The sequence below is a fragment of the Colius striatus genome, chromosome 13 (genome assembly GCF_028858725.1).
Source record: "Colius striatus isolate bColStr4 chromosome 13, bColStr4.1.hap1, whole genome shotgun sequence".
NCBI lineage: Eukaryota > Metazoa > Chordata > Aves > Coliiformes > Coliidae > Colius > Colius striatus.
Genome location: NC_084771.1, coordinates 11,256,760 through 11,278,876, shown reverse-complemented (window position 1 = coordinate 11,278,876; position 22,117 = coordinate 11,256,760).

Here is a 22,117-nt window from a genome sequence, read left to right as displayed (position 1 = left end):
CAGGCTTCCCAGCACTGTCTTGCCTCCAACAAGCTTAAAACTTGCATTAAATAATCCAAGTCCCCAAACTCACGTGTTCCAGGAGGAAAGCAAGGCAAACAGAGCTTTCCAGTTGCCCTGGGGCAAGACAAAAGCTGATGTTTCTTACACTACTCCCTGACCTCTCTGCCTGCTGTGGTTTCAGGGATGTGAGACCTTTGCCATGCCAGGGAACCTTTAGATCTCAAATGTTTAGAGGGAAACATGGAATAGTCACCCAGAAGTTAAGCTGTGTGGTGAGCAAGGGGAAAAAGTATCCTTCATTCCCTTAAAAAAAGATGAAGAGAAACACTGAAACACAGTGTCAATGCAGTAGGAGCAGGGTGTGGACAGGCAGTGCTCTCCCCTTTGTTTCCCCATGGTGCTCTTACCTCCTTCCTTACCCATCATTGCCAGAGCTCCTGCAAAGGGCTGAGAGTTGGACAGCAGAAAAGAGAGCTCCCAACCCTCCCTCCTCCACCTCCTGCCTTGGCAGGGCAAGAGATTGATGGAGTAGCTGGAGGAGAGGGGCAGGAGGCAGAGGGTGAGAGCAGCAAAGCAACAGTGCAAGCAGGGACAGACTGAGAAGGGGAAGAATCTTCCTCTGAGACATTTGGTATGTCCAGGCATTTGTACTTCAGCCTGTTGAGAAGGAGCAGTGAGGAGTCCAGGGTGGTGGGTGCTGCCTCTCAAGTGCTGTCTCTAGAGGGTCTTCAAGCACTGGATGTGTCTCCTGTCCACAAAGCAGCTTTTCCAAACCACACATTGAACCCAGGGAGGGCATCACAGCAGCCTCAGGGGAGCCTGTCTCTTGTGCAGCCCCTAAGGAAGGGCTGGACAGCACGGACAAGGGCACTGAGCCACCATCTCCATGTCCTGCAGCTCCCTCTTTGCCGTGGATGTGAGCAGAGGCAGGAATGGGCACTGCAATTCCCCCAAGCATCTCCCAGTGTCCTCATCTCTGCATGGCACTGGAGGCTGAAGGATCCCACCTCCTCCCCTGCCTGCAGCTGGGTAGCTGTGTGCCTGTCTCCTTCCACTAGCCTCAATTCTTGAAGCTGTTGACTCTGGAACAACTTCAAAGCGCGAGCGCCGGGAGCCTCGCGGGGAGAGGCAGCGTTTTGTAAAACGTTCTCTGTGTCCCTGTTCATTACAGAGCTGTGAAAGGCCCCACAGCACACAACAGTCACTTCACTGCTGCATGGTGGGAGCAGCTCCTCAGCTCAGGAGGCTCAGGTGGGTGGCTTGGCCCAAAAGGGCACACATCCCCTTCTCTTGGGTACACATACACTGCCCTGGGCACTGCTCCTCAGCTTCTCCGTGCCTGTGGGGTCATCCTTGGAGGGGATGGATGGATGGACTTGGTGCTGATGAAGCTGAATCTCCAACACTGTGGTCAATTTTTGGGCCCTTGACTGCCAGAGGGACACTGATGGGCTGCAGCGTGGCCAGAGCCGGGCACAGAGCTGGGGAAGGGGCTGGAGCACAAGGGGGCTGGGGAGGGGCTGAGGGAATGGGGGTGTTGAGCCTGGAGAAGAGGAGGCTGAGGGGAGACAGGAGCCCTCTCTCACACTCCCTGACAGGAGGCTGCAGGGAGCTGGGGGTTGGTCTCTTCTCCCAACTAACAACTGATAGGACAAGAAGAAACAGCCTCAAGTTGCCCCAGGAGAGGTTGAGATTGGAGCTGAAGAAGAGCTTTTTCCCCTGAGTGGGGTGTCAGCCCCTGTGCCAGGCTGCCCAGGGAGCTGGGGGAGTGCCCAGCCCTGGAGGGATCCCAAAGCTGTGGAGCTGAGGTGCTGAGGGCTGTGGGTCAGTGCTGGGCTGGGCAGGGTGAGGTGTGATGAGCTTCAAGGGCTTTTCCAGCCAAATTGATTCAATGATGATTCTATGGAGAAAACAGCTGAGCTGCCTCTCCTCCACCCAGCAGTGTTGGGAAGAGAAAGGACAGGGAACCAAGGAGGAGGTTGAACAACAGCTCCTTATGAGTTTAACCAAGATACAACCATAACCAAGACAACCAATACCTGCCACGACATCTCTTTGCTATGTGAAACAGCAGCTCCCACTGCTGAGAAGAGGCTTAAATACCCTTATGGGGTGTGAGGGCTTGGGTTACACCCACAGGCCTGTGCACAGGTCACATTCAGTTCCCACTTGCCAGCAAAAACATACCTGCAGATATGTGCCCACCACTTTCCTGGCTCTGAGCTCTGCTCACGTCCCCACAGCCACACCAGAACGATGGCTTGAAGCACATTCTCAGGCAGCAGAGCTGGCTGTAGTTCCCAACTGCAATGGAAAAGCATTTTTGCATGAGGAATTTGTATCTTGCCCTAAATCTGCTTGGAATTAGGCTCAGATCTGAGTATGGGGCTGCACTCCCATATGGCTGCAGTCTGGGCTGTGTGATGCCCTTGAGGACACAGGGTATTTCCCATGTCTGACTTTCCCAAAGGGTTGATTTCCTTGCCTGAGATTCCCTCTGCTCACTGCATGGGATCCTTTGACTCCAGCCCCATGCTTAGATATGGTGGAGGAGCTCAGAAGCTGACAGAGGGGCCCACTGAAACCCACCCACACCCTGCCCTGAAGCATCTATGTAAGCTCCTTTTGAGAAGGATTTTGTTCATGCAGGGAGGATTACATCAACAGCTCTCTCCTGCAGCACTACTTTGTTTGGGATGTTGGACAAGCAAATCAATCAGCCTCAATCCAACCCTGAGGAGTGGATAAATGTTTCCTTGCCTTTATTGTGAGGACTAGGAAACTGAGGCACATGAGGATTTAAGTGGTTTTAAAAGAAAGGAAGATAATCAGAGAATGAGCCTGCCACAGAGAGGGAAGGATTGAATGCAAACCTCCTGAGTGTCAGCCATCAGCTCCAGTGACTCCTTTTGTGGCTCCCCATTGCTGCCCCATCCTCTGCATCTCCTCCTGAGGTGGGCTGAGCCATGGGCAGGCAGGCAGAGGGCTCTGGACAAGGACATCCAGGCAGGCAAGGCAGACAGGCAGGAGAGTTCCAGTTCTGCCCAGGAGGGAAGGAGAAGGGGGAGGAAGAAGACAAGGTTTTGTTAAGGCAGTGGCTGGACCCTCAGGACTGAGAGCTCATCCATATTTCAAATACCAGTTAGACAAACAAAACAAGAACCAGAGAGGCAAGCAAGGAGCCCGTTTGTCATATCAAAAGGGGTTTCAGTGGTACCTTCCTTGCCCTCCTGTCCCCTTGAAGTTTGTAGCTGGGGGGGGAGAAGGGGACAGCTCCCTCTCCAGCCGAATGGCTCCCTGCCACAGCTGGAGACGGCCTGTGTGTAATTAACCTCCAAGCCAATCCCCCAGTGGTGGCTGCCAGGCAGATCAAAGAACTCACACATCTTTGTCTGAAAGCAGCAGCCAAGGGGAGCTGGGAGGAAAGCAGAGCAGGGCTGGGAGAGAGCGAGAGCACGCGTGTGTGTGCTCCTAATTGATAAAAAGGGAAGAGCATCTTCCTCCGAGAGATCTCAAGGCCCATCAGAATGCAGGAGGAGAAGAAGAAGGAGAAGGAAGAAGAAGAAGAAGAAGAAGGGGAAAGAAAAGGGGGAAAAAAAAGCTTTCATTTCCCTTACAGGAGCATGCCAAAATCCAGCTGCTTTCAACAGAAGAGGTGGGCACTACTGTGGGGGCCAAGTGAGCCCCTGGCCAAGGCTGCGAGGAGAGGGCAGCATTGGTTGGGGTATTGCTGCTGCTCAGCAGGCAAGTGAGGCAGAATGTGGGCTTCCAGCCCTGCCTGGCATGGAGAGGGTGGAAGGGCTATGCCAGCTCTGCTGTGGGCATCTTTTGCATGGTGAGGAGCTGCAGGAGCACTTGAGAGGATGAGGCCAGCCATCCGCCTCGTCTTCTCTCTCAGCACTGCTAACAAGAGGGGTGAAAGCAGCAGAACCTACACCTAACGTTGGGTGTTGTGGTTTGGGGCTTGGTCAGTTGGTTTCCCACCTAATTGCATGTTTTTGGAGAGTGGCCCAGGCAAATGACTGGGTTACTGCTGAGCTCCTGGGCTGGAGCTCAAACTACTGCTCTTGACAAGGAATCTCAACCATTTCTCACACCAATCCCCTCTAACCAGCAGTAAATTCCAGATGTCCCTCAGAACACTGTTGTTCTGTCAGACAGACACCAGCACCAGGTGACAGAAAAACAACCTTGTGAGAGACATCTGGATTTTACTGGTGGTTAAAGGGGATTGGTGTGAGAAATGGCTGAACTTCACAGATACCTGAAGGGAAGTATTGGGGGACTTTCTGGGTCTAGTTTGGGACAATAACCCAGACTTCTTGTTCTGACCACAGCACAGGTCTCAGCCAGGATGACCAGGAGGGAACAGGTTGCCCTTCTCCTGTTGGCAGAACATCTGATGGGACAGATTGGGCATCCTGGTGTCACCAGCCATCTTCATGCTACATTCTAACACTGAGACTGAAGGTCTTTCCTAGAGCCTCACAGGCAAAATACACCTCACACAGCTTCACCTGTCCACAAATGAGGCAGCTGAACCTCAGCATCCCTAGAATCTGAAGTGAGGGAGAAGTAGGAAAAACCAGCTGCCAAAGGGATTGTTCTTTTTCCATCAATTGCCACAAAAACTCAGACTTCCCAGGAACAGGAAGATGCAGCAGCATTTTCTGCACCACAGACCATGGGGTTTCATCAAGTTGCTCCTGAACTGAGCCCAACAGCCTGTGTTTGGCTGAAGAATAAATTGAATAAATGGCATATCTTGCTGCACAGGATTCAGGGAAGTTGGTCTTTGCTTGCCAAAGGCTACATCCACAGCAATGTGCAGAGATGAAAATGCAGGAGCCTCCATATGGCCCCTCCTCAGGGGCAGGGCAGTGCTGTAGCCATGGGCATCCTTGGGTACTGCATGTATTTACTCCAGTTGTCATTTACACATTGTTCTTTTGATGTATGCAAAGTCCCACTTTGGGGATAAAGCAACTTGATTTGGGTCACTTTAAGTTGTAGTTAGAAAGAATGCACTAAATAAAGGGATTGAAATGACAATGTCAAGTACTTACTGTAGTGCAGTGGAGTGAGCACCAAGCCAGCACCAACCTGCTTCAGGCATGAGAAAAGCAGTTCATGGAGAAGGAGAGGTCAGATCTATCACTTGGGTTGGCTTCCAGGGCAGGAGTCTCATTGCAGAAACCTCTGGTTTTGCTTTGTTTGGCTTTTAATTCAAAAAGACACAAGTCAAAAGAGAAACTTTTGAGGAGGAGATGTAGTGGTTAGATTGTCCACATGGGTGTGACTGAGAAAGGAGGAAGGGGGGCTTGTTTGTAGATATTGTGCTCTGAAAACATGCAAAGAGCCTTCAAAGGGATTCCATGACCTGATAAAAGAGCATATTAGAACTGGGCAACATGTCAGGTTACGTGCACAATGTGTTAATCAGGAGCCTTCCACTTGAAAACAAAAGCAGTGGCCTGAAGATTCTGCAGCTTTTTACCACTTGGGTTAGAAGAGAAGCAGAGGCTGAAATCAAAAGGTGTTTCTTACAGCAGTACAAAGCAGTCCTTAGAACAACCCTGCCCATTGACAGCTGATGGGACACAGCACAGGGATGGTGTCTCTCCCTCCAGAGCTCAGCTTCTCAGCTGGATGAACTCCCCAGGTCCATTCTGCATCTTGTAGAGAGCAAAAATGCTGTGGCTGACACCTCAATGTGTGTTGCAGACAGGGAGTATGAGGGAACCCAGGAGCACACTTCAGCTTGGTGGCATCTGACAAGATGTAAACTCTTGATCTAGAAGAAAAGGCATTTCCCAGCTCAGTGCTCTCCAGAGGGTGGCAGCTGGGCTTGGGTGCAGCTATCCAGTGGCATTGCCATGGCCCAGCCTAGAGAAAGCCAGCAAAATGTTACTATTCTCTTGGTAAGAAAAGAGCTTTATTGCTCATAATTTTAGGACAGAAACAATTGGGGTAATAAAAGCAAGAAAAAGGGCTGTTTGGTGTTCTTCTTACTTCCCAAGCTAAATTGTCATAGGGGTTCCTATCAAGGAACACAGCATTAGCCAGACTACAAGAAGGAAAAGGCAGAGCAACTGGATATCTCAAACTCCTTCCAAAATTCAAGACTCAGAAAGGCCACTAAATTTTAACAGACCAAGCCCTGAGGTCTCAAAACCAATTGCATGTGTGCCTAAAGGCACAGCACCTCCCTAAAGCTGCAGAGTTGAGGCTGCTGTGTGTGCTGGAGGGGGAGAAGAGCTGCCTTCAGAGCTCCAGGCAGCAGGGGATGCTCAGCTGCACTCCCCAGAGCACAGGCTGTCCTCACTGTGCCCTGGGGGGGACTCCAGGGAGCACCCCAGAATCACCTCCCTGGGACAACAGACAGAGGTAAAACTCCTGGGTGGGACAAGGCATGGGGGCTGCAGAGCCTGGTGGGAACAATGTGGTTCAGCCACTCTTCCAGCAGCTGCAGGACCCATAAAGGGATAACAGATACAAGCAGTGGGAACTGCCTTTAGCCATAAGAATTCCACAGAGCATGCTTTTGCCTTCAAAACAAATACTTGTAGGGACTTACTCAGCTTCGGGTTAAGCTAATACTTTTGCTCCTTCAAGTGCAGAGCAGCTAATGAGGCTATGTACTGCTGCTTTTTGTTTCTCTTCATCCTATACCCACTGCACTAACAGGCACTGCAATGCTTTCCTGACCCTGAGATCCCCCCAGGCAGAGTTTGCAGAGAATCCGTTTAAAATGATCCGAAGCAAACAACTTTTACTTAATCCAAGCTGATTATTGACTGACCCAGATGGCTCAGCAATGCTCACTTGCTGCCTGCTGTGAAAGGATTGGATTTCCCATCCTACCCCCTGACTCACCTATTAGCCAGCTTTATGAAAACCAGTGTGCTGTTAAATGGGGAGCAGGCAGGCTCGTGGTGAGCCTCAGCTCATGGCTGGCTGGGGAAGGTTTAACTGGGCACTCCAATGGAACCATGTAAGAGCAGGTTTTTTATAGATCCTCCAGTTTAGAGCTGCAGTTTTTCTCCTTTATGGTAAATTTGCAGTAATGTCATTGTGAAGCTTCCTAATGAACTAACCCTCAGTTGCAGAAGGACAGGGAGCTGCTGGAGAGAGTTCAGTGCAGGGCCACAGAGATGATGGAGTGGAGCATCTCCCTTCTGATGAAAGGCTGAGGGAGCTGGGGCTCTTTAGCTTAGAGGAGACCTCTAAGAGGGTGACCTCATCCATGTTTACAAATACACAAAGGGGAGGATGGAGCCAGGCTGTTCTCAGTGATGGCCAATGGGGCAGCGGGTACCAGTTGGAACAGAAGAGGTTCCAAAGAAGCATGTTCTACTTACAGATGCCACAAACTTGCAAATGATTCCTGTGTCAGGCTGGTCCAAACACAAATGGACACAAGTTTTCATCTCAATCTGTGAGTACAAGACTTCTTTCTGATGAAGCTCAAAGCATGCTCCTCTTCCTCTCTCCAGCCCCTCCAGAGAGAAGGGAGCTCAAGCAGGAGGCACAGACAGCAGCTCCCAGATCCCCATCTCAGCACCAGCAAGTGCACATGGTAAAGCACAGAGTCAAGAGAGCAAAACAGATGAAGAAAGTGAAGCAAAGAGGGGTATGAGAGTGTGTGTGCTTTTGTGTGCATGGTAGATCAAAGCTGATATTCATCCATACTCCCTATGCTGGGGATACTGCAAAGGGTGATGTGGATCCAGAGACATCACTGGTCATGGCCTCATGAGAAACCAGCACTGAAATGCAACACTGAGTGAAACTTCTGGTGAGAAAATGAAAGTGCAGAGAGCTTCCAGCAGCAGCCTTGGCTGAGCTGGAGGGCTGGCTCTGCTGCTGGAGCAGAGCAACGTGGCTGATGTGTATGGCAAGTGAGGGTCAGGAGAGAGCTCACTGTGGCAGGCAGCAGTGGTGGGGTGTAGCCCTTCCACTGGGGAGGAAGGAATCACTATCAAAATCAATAGCTCTTCTTCCCAGAGAGGAGAATTATCTAAGCAGGGAGAAGTGGTTCCCTTGCAGCTGGTTGACTTTGGTAATCCATTATTAATGCTTGAGTTACAGGCCTGGCCCTCTCAAAGGTCACGTTGGTATAAGAGCACATCAATTGTTTCCAAACACTTCCCCCTGCAGCACTTCTGCTGTGGCCAGGGGAGTTAATATGGCAATTCTTGTTAGCCTTTGCCTGGAGTTTCTCTCTATCAAGAAGCCTCCAAGAAGCCTTCTTCAATATGCCATGAGAAAATCTTGATACAAGGCCAAATCTCAAGACACATGCCATCCCTCTGGGGCTGTGTTTCATCCCTCTCAGGGAGGAGAACCTGCTGAGCAGAATTTTTTCTTCCTTGCCAAGCTGAGGTGTTGGGTACTGAAGGGTCTTAAAAGGGATCAATGACACTATAGACAGGAATCAAAACCTAGGGATGCAATCAAAAGGAAAGATGCTGAATTTGGATGAGGTCATGCTTTAGTTTAGGGGTTGTGATACTGTTTAGATCCTGACTCAGTGGTCTTGGCACCTGGGATTGATGTGGCTTTGAAGCAGATGGGTGAAGCTGCTTTACACCATTTACTTCCTTAAGATTGCTACTGCTTTCAATGTGTAGCTCCAAATTTTCTGAGAACAGCTGTATCAGAGCATGGAATAGCTTTGCACCACAGCCCCAAATCCAGATCTGACTTCAGACATGAGCCTGCAGCTCAAACTTCTCTTTACTACTGGCCAGCCCCAAAGAGCCTGAGTGCTGAGAAAGGTTATCTGAAGTTTAGCTGAAAAAGAGACAAGAGGACCTCAAAGAAGCTCTTGACTGGTAAATATATAAATGAAATCAGTCAATATTTCTGTGCAATGTCTTCTGTTGGTATTGATAAATCAAGTAAAGGGCAAGTCAGCCATCACTGAACTAAATCAGGCACAGATGGTGGGGAAGGGGACCTGTGGGAGATGCTGAAGAACAGGCAAGACAGACTTTTGGTTGGATAGGATTTAGGCTTGATCCAGCTTCCCAACAAAGGACAAACTTTCTGAGGTCTCCAGCCAGCATCATTTGCTGGAATGTCACTAAGTTTCCCCTCTGGGAAAGCTGTGGGCAAATTCCAGCTCCATCAGCATTTGGTGCTTTATGCTGAACCCCTCTCCTTCACAATAACATTTGCTCTAGGAAGTGATGAGGAGACTCTGCCTATAGAATCCATATGGGATGGGGAGACAATCTGGAGAGACACCAGAAAACCTCCTTTTCCATGGAGAAATAGAGAACATAGATGAGAGTTAATTCCAGCAAAACACATGGGCAAATGGGCCCATCTTCATTTTACCAGAGGAGCTGGTCACTTTACCAATAGCTCTGCTCAGAAACAGGCTTTTATCAATAGCTGAATATACTCATGTCAGTATTTAAATGACTCACATTAGTGTCTCTATTGCCCCTGTGCCATGTCATGAGGTCACTTATTGCACATGTTAATGACCCCCAGGGTGAGAGAGTGGGTTCTGGTGTCTAGCCCACACTCCTCTTTATTCAGTCCCTGTGCATGCCCCAGGTTTTTGCCCTTGTCACTTATTTCATTCTGAATCCAAACACTGCCACACAATGCACTTGACCTTTGCCCTGGAGGGAACACACTTGGGATGAAGGAAGAATTCACTCTTTATTCCTTTCTAATTCTAGTTGTTACCATCCCACCACAGACAACCCCCCACCCAGACAAAAGAAATCAAGTCACCTGTTCTCAGTAGCTTTGGGACTTCCCACAGGGGTTCCTCCTCCTGCCACAGACAGTCCAGCTTCTGCCCATGGCCACTGTTCACATTCTACATCTGTCCTGATTAACCCTTGTCATGACATGCCAGCAGCTGCAGGAGAGATGAACACGATGGAGTTTCTGCCTCTGCCACCTTGGTTGGGTATGACAAGAAGCCAGAGGAGGCAGGGAGCTGATCTGCACTTCACCTGGGGCACATTGCACAGCCCTGCAGGTGACACTCTGCTTTGGGGGGGTTTCCTGGGACTGTTCACCTGCTGTGGATGTGTGGCCAGTGTAGGATGAGCCACAAACACAGTGTGAGAGACATCAAGCTTTCAGAAGAGCCCTCCATCTGCTCAAGGCACCCACCTGCCTAAACTATGTGAGACCTAAGGCAAAACAGCAGGGCCAGACTCCACCAGCAAATGACCATCACATCCTATTTCCTCACCAGTCCTCACCTCTCCTGCTTTAAATTATACACTTAAACCAAGGAGCCACATTACCTGAGGTTTCCTTTCTGGCTGGAAGTTGATTTTGTCCCTCTGAGATACGAACCACCTTTGGAAGGTGCTCCTGTTTTCCAGAGCCTCTAGCAGGATCTCCAGGGCATCCTTTGAGCTCTTTGTTGGGTCACACATCAAGATACAGACTGGAAAAAATCAGGCACTTCATCAGAGCTCCTGCAAGATGCTGCTGCTCTGAGAGAGAGTGAAGGCAATGGGCTTGATGATGCTTAATTAAGACACCTGAAAACTGGCCCAGGAACTGAAGCCAAGTAGAACATTTCAAGCTGTTTTCTCAATGAAGATGAGCTCCCAGCGTTTGAGATACAGTGTGAGGGCTGGGGGAAAGAAAAGAGATTTTCCTCACACCATCATCAGCTTTTAAAAGTGCACTGAAACCTTCAGGTTTCCTTACTGGTGGGGCCCTCCCTCCCTGATCTCAGATAGAGCTGGGTTGGAGCAGCTGTCCCACAACACATCTGGCTCTGAGCTTAGCAGTGCTCTGTATGGAGCCCACAGGCTGATCCCACAATAGGCTTGTAGTTACTCACCATGGGCATCTTTGAAACCCCTGTGGCTGGGACACAAACCTGCTCTCAGAAATCTCAGCTGTGCATATGCAGAAGGGTGAGCTGAGGCTTGGCTCATGTTTCCAAGTTCCCAGTGTACCTTCAGACACTTGTCTACTCCAGGTCATTTTTTGTACTGGTGATTCCAATGGGTAACTTCACACCTTGTTACCAGTTTGTGTTGATTAACCACCTTGAAGTTGTACAAATGGGCTAAGACATATCTGCTCCAGAAACATCTGAATGCTCAGATGACTCCAGGACCATCTACCTGAATGCACAACAAAAGGGAGAGGATGGAAGAAAACTGATTTGAGAAAAGCTCAAGCTATGGAGCACGGTCAGCTCAGTGAGCACAGTAACACAGCCACCATCACAGCTCCTGAGAAGGCATCCCAGCAGAGTTTGGGGAGGGTTTGCAAGAGGACAAGGAGGGAGCTCATCCAGTCTGGTGGGACTCACCTATCTCCACACCAGATGGAGGGGTGGCTGGGAAAGCCCCAGATATCAGCTCACACCCTGGGCCGTCCCATCTGCACCAAACCAGCTGATGAAGAGCCTCGTGCACTCCCTGACTCCTTAGCTGTCCATCATCCACATGGAACACCCCAAGGGAGATTCAGCTGGAGCCAAAACACTTAACCCTCTGAAAGACCAGTCCCTGTGTTCCCAGAGAAGCAGAGAGCAGCCTTCTTAGGCTACGAGCATTTATTCATCCTTGCCTTCGCTTATTTTTTCTTCCTGTTGTGTTAACAGAGCATCTAATGTGACTAAATAGGACAACCTGCTCTCCCAGCCCCATGAAAAATGAATGATGTGCTTTCTCTCCACTGCTTTCCCCTGCCTCTTGGCACTTTCCCACCAGGCAACTCTTGGACCTGGCCTCCCTTGGGCAGAACTCACGGAGGGGCCTGGGAGCCTGCCCCAGCCACGCAGCAGCAGTGGGGACCATTGGTCATCGTGGTGGAGGCCACAGTTTGGGGGAGCCAGAGGAGGGTGGGAAGAAGGATGAAAGGGGGTGTGTGTGGATGTAGGGTTGGAATGTATGTGCAGAAAGCAGCCAAGTGGCAGCTTACCCTCTTAAATATTAATCATCTCTGCTTCTGCAATTTCGGCAATGCGTCCGGGCCCACCACTGCTGAATATTTCATTAGCACCACTCACTTCCAACTGCACTTCTCCCACTTTTCTTTCTCCCATAGACCCCTCTCCCATCCCTACCCCCAACCCCTTCCCCTATCACTGCCAGGGCCAGCCATGGCCATGATCTCCACCCTCTAACCCCAGAGTGAGCCCAGCCCTGCTCTGACCACAGTCCACGTGTCGTGGTGCCTGGGTGGGGAGAGTGAGGAGGCTGTTCAAGGGAGGGAAGATCATCAGCTCCCCCAGGAGAAAAATATAAGTGTGCATCAACAAGTCCCCTGCTGAATAATACATGAGGCAGGTCAGGGCAGAAATGCTGACTCTGGGCTTGGGAGCTTTTTAATCCATGTAGTCTATGTTTCTTCATCACTGGCTTGCTCTGTGTGAGTACTTTGGGAGTGCAATCAAACGTGGTAGGGTGAGCTTTGCTGGGCCTGGGTGATTTTTACCTGGAGCTCCTGGTTGCAGCTTTCTCCTGCCTGCTTCTATCCATGGATGGAGAAGAGTGTGCAGCACGTTGGGTGGCTGCAATCAGCCAGGCCAGTGGCAGGAACTGAGACTAGAGAAAGGCAGTGCAGGAGATATGAGGGTCTGTCAGGGAAACCAAAGCTCCTGCTAGTGCTCTAACCCAGCCTTGATGGCTCAAGCATGCAAGTTTATTCTTCTATTCTCCCAGACATAGGTGCCTCTTTTTAATACCAGCTGCTAATCTCTACTCCAAGCCCTTCTTTTCCATCCTTCTCCTTCTCCTCCAGTTTCTCTTTTCTCCATTCCCAAGTCTTACTGCTTTTCCTGTCTATCATCACATTACCTGCAAAACTTAGACCAAACCAATGACTAGAAACTTCAGGTTGACCTTTCAACATCACACATTTGATCAATTACCTCATCCCCCTAATTCAGGTTGAAATGTTTGTATGACTCCAACATGACTATGAGAAGGTGAGAGAAGGAAAATAGGTTGATCTGGGTTCAGTCTGTCTCTCCCCATGGCACACACCAGCACCCAACTTGCTGGTGGAGACTTCTTATGCTGCTAGGGATATCTGCAGTAGGTGTGGACTCACAACCTCTTGTTCCAAGAGGAGATGGCTATAGTGGGATACCTTTGTTCTCACTGAAACATCTGGGTTCGTGAACATTGAAGTCTCAGCTGGTCTTCTCTCCTTCTCTGTCACTATTGTGAGTAGAGAAAGTGATTTGCAGCTTGTTACCTGGGCCCATCAAAAGCTGGGCATTTAAGGCAGGTTGTGAGAGTCCCATTGCTCCCCACTGGCCTGGGATGTTTAGCTTGGGCTTTGGACATCTCCTCAGATACCTCATGAGAGGTAAGATACACCACCCCAAGATCTAGATGAAAAGAGGCAAAAAGGAGCAGACAATGATTATATCTGAGGTGAGTAAAAGGCTCTCTGCTTGACATTGCATCTGAGTGGTCTAAGATGAGCTGGAAACAAAACTTAGTCACCGTGTTACGTGTACTGACGACATCCATACGACACAGAAACTACTCACTCAAAGACACGTATTAGTTGTTCCTCCTCCAGTTGCAGAAACTGCAAAGCCCAGGCAGGATTTAACCTTGTTATCTGTCAAGAGCAGAAAAAAAAACCCAACCCAACCCCAAGATTTTGATTAAGAGCTGAGGGAACGCCTCAAGCCAACGGGATGTTTGTTGCAAGGGAGGCTTTTCTCTGCAGAACTCGTCGGGGGATCGAGACGCTCCTTTTGTGTCGTATATTAAACAAAAAGTGCACTGGAGGAGTCACTTGAAAATATTGAATGAGATCACTTCATCTGATTCATGTAGCATTGCTTTCTTCCCCCCCCCCTTTTATTAAAAATTCACAAGGCTTCCCATCCCTTCTCTCAATTAAGCAGCTTGTTTGTCAGGATTATTTGTTAGGCGTTTTCATAAACATTTGATGAATTCTATGCAAACATCTCACTAATGTATTAACAAGACGGAGGTTTTAATTACACAACACTCAAGGAAAAGGGAGCTTAAGGCTCCTCCAGTGAAGTTAATTGTGTTTCCTCATGTCTCTGTGCATTGCAAGGGGAATTTTCCTCTGGGGGAAAGCGGATTACAGGCTGCAGCGGCATCACACCCGCCCAGAGCCTCTGCTCTGCCCCAGCATCACTCCACTCAGCCACTTTAAGAGCTTCATTTAGCTTCATCCTTTGCTAAAAGGATGCAACCTTAGCTCAGATCTTGGCAGGGAGGAGTTGGGAGTTGACACCATCACTTTGACATCTATTCTTAATGGTTATCTGTCACCTGAGGATGACATTCTCAAGGAGTTACCAACAGCACCGGAGAAGGGTTGTGCCTGGGTCACCCCCTTGAACTTTTCAGTTTATGAGGACCAGAAAAGTTACAGACCATTGTGTGGCCTGGTCTGCTACATAGTGTAGTGATTCAGGCACAATACCAAAGGTCACTGCATTCTGCAGATGGTCACTCCTGGACCCTCAGTCCTGCCTCTGGACTATCCATGGAGCTGAGGTATTTTGGTGTTAGGGTCACTCACCATCTGCCTCAACTGAGCTGCTGTTGTACTGTTGATTTTCTCATGGTCCTTCTGCAGAGGGTAGGATTTGTCCCCATCCCTCCATCCTGGCACAGACAAGCAAACTGTAAGGACATCTGCATGTAGAACCTGTGCTGCTGTACCACCACAGAGACCCAGATCTCCACAAATCCCTCACTCCTTGGCATTGTTGAAAGCATCGTGGAGGTGTCTGCAGCAATAACTCAGCAGTTTTCAGATCCCAGCTCTTCAGGACAGGTGAAGAGCATCTGGTTCAAGCCAAAGCACTGTCAGAGGTTAAGGAAGCCCCAGATATCTCTCCAAACTTTGGTTTATCTGGACAGAGTAGAGAGCCAGGCTCTTGGGCACAGGGAGACTTTGGAAGGTTTAACAGACCTTGTCACGTGCTGTAATAGACGTCAAGCTCTCACTTTACACTTTGCTTTGTAGATGGTAACTTGAGCAAGGAGGGAGAAGGGGAGGCTGCTTGGAAGGAAGCAAAGCCACAGAGCAACTTGGGTCTGAGCAAGGACCAGAGGGATGCCTGGCACATGCTCAGAAGAGATGATTTCCCCCTTAGGTCCCATCTGAGTCAAACTCTTCTCTCCTTAACCCAGCCTTAAAAGAAACTCACGCACAAAGCTTTCCTTGCTTTGATCACCTCTTCCCTGTGTTTGGACAGCAGTTTCTCCCTCGATGGATGTGTCTAGATAGCTCATCATTGCCTGTACTTTAGCTATTCATTAAAGGTTTCAGTATCTATCCAGCTCTCTACTGGGATCTGAGCTCCTAGAAAACCTCAGCACTGAGCTTTTTCTCCCTTCTAAAAAAGCCCAAGTCGAAACCAAAGCGTTGGTGCAAAATCACTGGATTCTGATTTCCACTGAGTTCAGAACATTTCACTTCCTAAAAATAATTTAGAAATCCCTGAAAGTGCACTTGGAAATGAAATATTAACTCTGGTCTAAGGCTTGTGATGGCATTATCTGCTCAGCATCCATCATTCCCCCTTTCTGGTGGAACGCTGCCTAGCTCGTTAGTTGTTAGCGCTAATGCCACGTCATGACAGCTCGTGACATCACGGTAGGACAGCCAACACTATGATTTCTTCCCTTTCTGACATTACTTTAAAGCTTCTGATTTTCTCTCCTGTTCTTTCTTTTGCAAATTGGAGCATTTGCTGGGCCTGTTGCCTGGCTAAAAGGAGGGCTATCCATTTCAGATGGTTTCCCCTACAATCAGCTGCTGCTCTAATGAGTTCTGAGCCCTTATCTCTTCCCCTCTTTCTGAAGTATTAAAACATCCAACTGTTTGGTTTGGGCAGTGGATGTTGCTGCCTTTGATGAATAAAATAAAGGGAACATGCAATGCCAATTGGAGTGTTAGCCACTCCTTACTGTGCCATTTATTCTGCGACACATAAGCAATGATAGGCCTTACAGAACTTGTTCTAGTCATCACCCATCTCTCCTGTGGATTTAGTGGCTGGACTCAACAATCTTAAAGGTCTTTTCCAACTGAAACTCAACAACCCAATGGCTTGTCACGAGAGCATGTGCACTCAGTTCAATTACAATGATAAAGCCAAGGAGCGGGTTCTTAACGGTGCTTTGGGCAAAGCTGAAAAGAAAGGCACTGTTTGAAGACTTATGTGTTGTGTGGTCAATATCCCTTTCCAAACACAGCAAAAGCAGGTTTTGATATGGCTGAATTTGCCTGCAAAAGCACACTGAGTAGTCACTGTTTTGGTGGAGATGCCCTTGAGGGTCCCCATCCCTCTGCTTTCTGAGATGACAGGATGGAGAGTTCAGCACAGGACCACAAAGATGATGGAGTAGAGCATCTCCCTTGTGATGAAAGGCTGAGGGAGCTGGGGCTCTTTAGCTTGGAGAAAAGGAGACTGAGGGGTGACTCCATTAATGTTTATAAATACATAGAGGGTGGGTGTCAGGAGGATGGAGTCAGGCTGTGCTCAGTGATGGCCAATGATAGGACAAGGGGAATGGGTGCAAGCTGGAACAGAAGAGGTTCCAAAGAAACACAAGGGAAAACTTCTTCCCTGTTGAGGTGAGGGAGCACTGGTAGGGGCTGCCCAGATGGGCTGTGGAGGCTCCTTCTCTGGAGACATTCAAACCCACCTGGATGAGTTCCTGTGTGACCTACTCTAGGTGGTGCTGCTGTGGCAGGGGGGTTGCACTGGATGAGCTTTGGAAGTTCCTTCCAATCCTTCAGATTCTGTGATTCTGTGAGAGGGGCACAAATGGGTCTTGTCTCCCTCCCAGCTCCCTCCCTCTCCAGGCACTGTGGCTCAGATCTTCCACCTACACGTGAGCTGGATTTTTCCTTCCCACTCCCCCAGTCCATCCGTGGTAGCCAGTGAATACAAATCAAGGCAGGAGAGTTAATACTCTCATTACATTTAAATCTAATGGTTTGTTGTTTTTAATATTCAGAATCAAAGGCACTTCACCACCAACAGATTTTTTTTACCTGTTTCTTTTACCAAAAGGAGCCCTGCATCTCATCCCACTCTTCCTCCTCTTTCTTTTTCCCCCTCTCTTCATTTTAAGCCAGGCTAAATCACCAGGGAAGGGCCATGCCTATAAACAGATGCCACTCAGAGGGTCTGGGAGACCTTCACATCATTAGATGACGGTGAACTTTGAACTTGTGATTTGGAGGCTGTGTTTGCAGGAGAGGAGGAGGAGGCAGTGGCAGCAGGGATGAGGCCGAGGTGGAGGGAGCTTGACGGGGCCTCTCTGGTGAATTGCTGGCCTACCCAGCACAGGAACACTCAGGACTTCAAATCGGCTCCAGTCACTTTGAAGCTCCTCTCTCTTAATCTCTCTCTCTTTCTCTCCCTCTCTCCCTCTTTTTCCCCCCTCCCCTCCCCCTTACATCCATGAATCATTCATGGCTTTCCCCCACCCTCCCCCTGCAGAGGTTCCTTTAGGAAAAAAATAAAACCACCAGAAAAAGAAGAGGGGGGGGGGAAAAACAAGGGAGAAAAGAATTTCTACAGAGAGGCTGCCACAAAGCCCTGCCTGTGCTTATGTTTTATTGCTCTGTGTTGCTTATTATCACCAGTGTTGAACAAATTACTTACACGCTGCTGGCGATGCGCTGCGGCCCTCGGAGCTGCTCCTGCTGGGGACGGCTCTCTAGCTGGAGATGTTCATGTAGCATGGGGCAGGGTGTTCCATCTAAATCCAGGGTGAAGGGTAGCCACAAGGCCCCAGCTGTGGAGTTGCCAAAGCCAACTGTGAGTTTGCACACGTGCTTCTCTCCCAAAGCCAAGGGGACAGAGAGGAGGGCACTGGTCAGGTGGGAGAAGGGTTTTCTGCTCGGTGTAGGTGCAGATGGACCTGTGGGAAGGGGTTGAAAGCATGTGAGTTGCAGTGCAAGCACTCAAAGGATGCAGCACCTAGTCCTGAAAGTCTTCAGGGTCTTTTCCAACCATAATGATTCTCTGATGCTTTGACTTTCACAACATGTCTGTGCTCCCAAACCAGCCCAGGAAGGGGTTGGTCTTATGGTTGTGGTTGCCCCAGAGTTCACTCTCAGGCTTTGCTGAAGAGAGTGGTTGAATCTGCCTTGCCTGTGGGAGCAGGGCCTGGCCTAAGCTTCCCCAAATGCTGCTTGGACCTCACCTTGGAGAGCAGCAGCATGCATGAGGCCAAACCATAGCAGTAAACACACTCACAGGTATGTGGGATGACTTAGTGTACAAACTGGAACCGGGGAGAATTCACCACATCTTCAGCAGGACTCGAGTCCACAAGCCCATCCCATGGGGATTGCTCCCCTCTGGTAGCCAAGAGGAGCCCAGGACTGGCTCCTGTCTGAAGGTCAGGCAGAAATGGAGAAACAGCAAAGGCCATTTCAGCACTAGGAGAGATGGAAACCCCATAGCTCCCCTGTGAGGAAGAGAGGTTGGTAGATGGGACTAAGGGCACCCATCACCTCTGAATAGGTGAGCAGTGGTGTTACCACAGTACTGGGGGAGCTGTAAGGAAGCAGCAGTAGCTTTCAGAAGGATCTCTTGGATCTTGGCCCCTCCAGCATCCAGGGATTTCATTTGCAACCAGTCTGTAGCAAAGAGCATTGATGGTCACACCACAGCGAGCCTGAGAGCTCACAGAGCTGCAGCAGAGCCAGACCTGCACAGCAGCTACTGCTCACCACCCTGAAGAACAAGAACATATCAGACCTGCTGGAAATACCTTGCTTCCAGAAACCCCACCACCCACCTGGAGACATAGAACTACACACAACTGCTCAACCATCACCCTACAACATGCCTCTCTCATGTTCACCTCTCTCATACCCCCCTTCTCTGCCCTCTCTTACAAGTCTAATCCTGGACACTTGCAAGAGACCAGTGCAACAGTATATTTGACTCCTGGAGAGCACCTCAAGCCCTCAAAGCAAAAGGACACCCCCAAGGGACTACATCTCATTTGGGAAACTGAGGCACGAAGGGTAGATGTGGGTTGCTCAACACCACCCAGCTGGCAAGAGGGGAAGGGAATCAGCTCTGGAGCCTGGTGTTGCCCTTGACATTGCTGGGAAGTTAGGAATAGGAAATTCACTGAGGACACTGAGCCTTTTGTAGCTCCTGGAGGGCCAGAGGAGATTGATGTGGGGTTAATGCCCTTGGATAGAGATTTTAAAATGCAGGGGGCTTTGTACAACTCTTATTTCCCCCTGACACCTGGACTTGGCAGGAATTAGGTCCTGATGCACTTAAGCATCCATCTGACTTCAAGATTTCAGCCCCTGCAGCTCAGGAAGCTTTGTAGATATTTGCTTAATGAGGTCTCTGAAGGGGGAAAAGAGCATTTGTCCTCCCCATCTGCCTCCCAGTCACTTCCAGGATCCTCAAGAGCTGGCTGGTACAATCCCATTTCTAGACTGAAGCTCAGTCTAGGTTAAGTGTTTTATCCATCTTGACACAGGGACTCCCTGGATGGGCTGAGACCTGAACCTGCATCCCCTGCTCTGAGCACACCTCTTGGTCATGTTTCTAGACCACATCCCAGGAGATGCCAGAAGAGGCCACAGGGTGAGCATGAAGGAGACTTTGCCAGCTCTCCTGCAAACCCCACTGAAAGCACCACGCTTTGCCCAGCCCAAGCAAGGATTCTTCTCTTCCCACTCTCTGCTCAGACCTCAAAAGAGCCAAATTCCTCCCCAGCCCAGCAGAGCCAGCACCAAACACAGAGGTTTTTATTGGGTTAGATCTATGACCTATTTAACATGTCAAAAATAAACAGCTTTGCTATTAATAATAAATATTCAGGGCTCATTCCAGCTGATCTTGTGGAGCTCTGCAATGGACTGTTTACCATTGATTTGGTTTCCTAGGAAGAGATTTCTACTGATGCAATGTTTTGCCCATCCCCAACACCTTCAGTCTGCCATTGTTACTGCTTTGTTGTGATGGTCTTTCATACCCATACCCCAATACACAATAACCAAGGTTGAGGGCAGGAAGGGCTATCAGGAAAAACATGAGAGGCCACCCACCACCCCTTCCAGCTCTGTGTGGGTAATTCCCCATCTCCCTGGCTGATTTAAACCCTGAATCCCAAGGCTCCAGGCTCAGCAGGCAGCACAGCCCAGAGAAGCCCATGTGAGGGGGTGATTTCTCTAGCAGAAGGTTGGATTAACCCAAGGGCAGGACTTTCCCACATCCCTCTGTCACAGAGGGGAAGAAGTCACGAGCTGAGTGAGGATGTGCACAGCTGGGACAGGGATCTGTGAAGTCCCAAGCAAACCTGCTGGCACAGGACACCCTAAACATTCTGCTGCTGGCAGCTAGAGGAACATCAGGAGATGTAGTGCCTCTAAATGGGGGCTTTTCTTCTGCTCCTTTCCACACACCTGTGACCTGTAACAGGGACAGAGAGGTGTAGGTGAGGACACACACAGCAAGGACATGCCAGGAGAGGGGAAAGGGTCACTTATCCCACCTGGGGACAGGCAAGGAGAGCTTAGCTGAGCTCCTGGGCCATGGAAATAGCTCCTGCCCTGTGCAGGTGAGGCTTTGAGAAGAGACAGGCTCCTGGAGACAGGGAACAGAGTCGTTTTAAGTAAAATCTGAGTCTAAATATGAGCATGTGCCCAATCTCCTCAGTGCTGTCTCCAGCAACCTGTCTGCTCCCTCCAGCCTGTAATGCAGCACCAGAGCTCTCCTCTGATGCCTTTCCTCTTCTCTAGCATCTTCTCAGCAGGGCAACGTGACATTACCAATGCTCAGCCTTGAGCTGTTTGACCCCCTGCATATAGTCACTGAATCATTCAGGTTGGCAAGGCCCTTTAAGCTCCTGCAGTCCCAGCCCTCCCCAGCACTGACCCACAGCCCTCAGCACCTCAGCTCCACGGCTTTGGGATCCCTCCAGGGCTGGGCACTGCCCCAGCTCCCTGGGCAGCCTGGCACAGGGGCTGACACCCCTCTCAGGGAAACAGTTCTGCCTCAGCTCCAGCCTCAACCTCCCCTGGGGCAACTTGAGCCCATTTCCTCTTGTCCTGTCATTCATTACTGAGGAGCTCCCACAGCCCACACAGCATCACTCCAGTGCTTTTAACTGTGGCTTCTGAATGGAAAGCCCTGCTCTGCCCATGCTTGCAGGGACAGGCAGCTACTCCCAGCCCCAGCCATCTGCTGGGCACAGGGAGGGGAGACAGGAGGGAGGGATGGCTGGTGCCTCCCCACTGAGCTGCTCTGGGCAGAGTGGAGGGTACCAGCTGTCGAGCTGAGTGGGAGTGAGAAGAATAAAAGTGCTGCTTGTTCTCACCCCCAAAATCAATAGAAAAGGGTTTTTCCCAAGAGCCTCAAAGGAAAGGTATTTGGGTGCCAGGGCTGAACACCAGCACCTGGGGAGCTATTACCCTCCCCAGCCCTTTGTCCTCCTGGTCACTTTAACCTCAAGGGGAATTTGGGACAACAGGGAGTTTCTCCCTCTTTGAGATGGCCCTAGATTAAGAAAATAATCCTTTCCTCCCTTACCTATTTGCCTGAGAGCCAGGCTCACAGCCCCACAGCCTGTCCTGTGATGCTCTGGGTGGATGGTGCTGCACCAATCACACCTCAGGAGAGAGAATCAGGGTCTTAAAGGTTGGAAGGGACCTCCAAAGCTCATCCAGTGCAAACCCCCTGCCAGAGCAGCACCACCTAGAGTAGGTCACACAGGAACTCATCCAGGTGGGTTTGAATGTCTCCAGAGAAGGAGCCTCCACAGCCCATCTGGGCAGCCCCTGCCAGTGCTCCCTCTCCCTCATGGGTTAAACACTAGACCTCAGAGAAGGCTCCTAAAACTTCCCCAGTCTCTGCACAGAGTCAGTAAATACATGGATGGCACGTGGAGAAGCATCAGACCTTCCCAGGCTATTGATTTCTGCCCTTCATTCCCCCGGCCGTCGCCTGGCTCATTAGCTCGGGATCAGGCAGCCTAATCTGACCTGGCTCTTAGACCTGAGGCTGGCCAGTCTGAACAACAATCACCTGCTCAGCCCTAATGCAGTGCCTAATGGCCATCTGCACACCTCAGGGGACTCAGGATTGCTGGGAGCTCGTTAGAGCCTT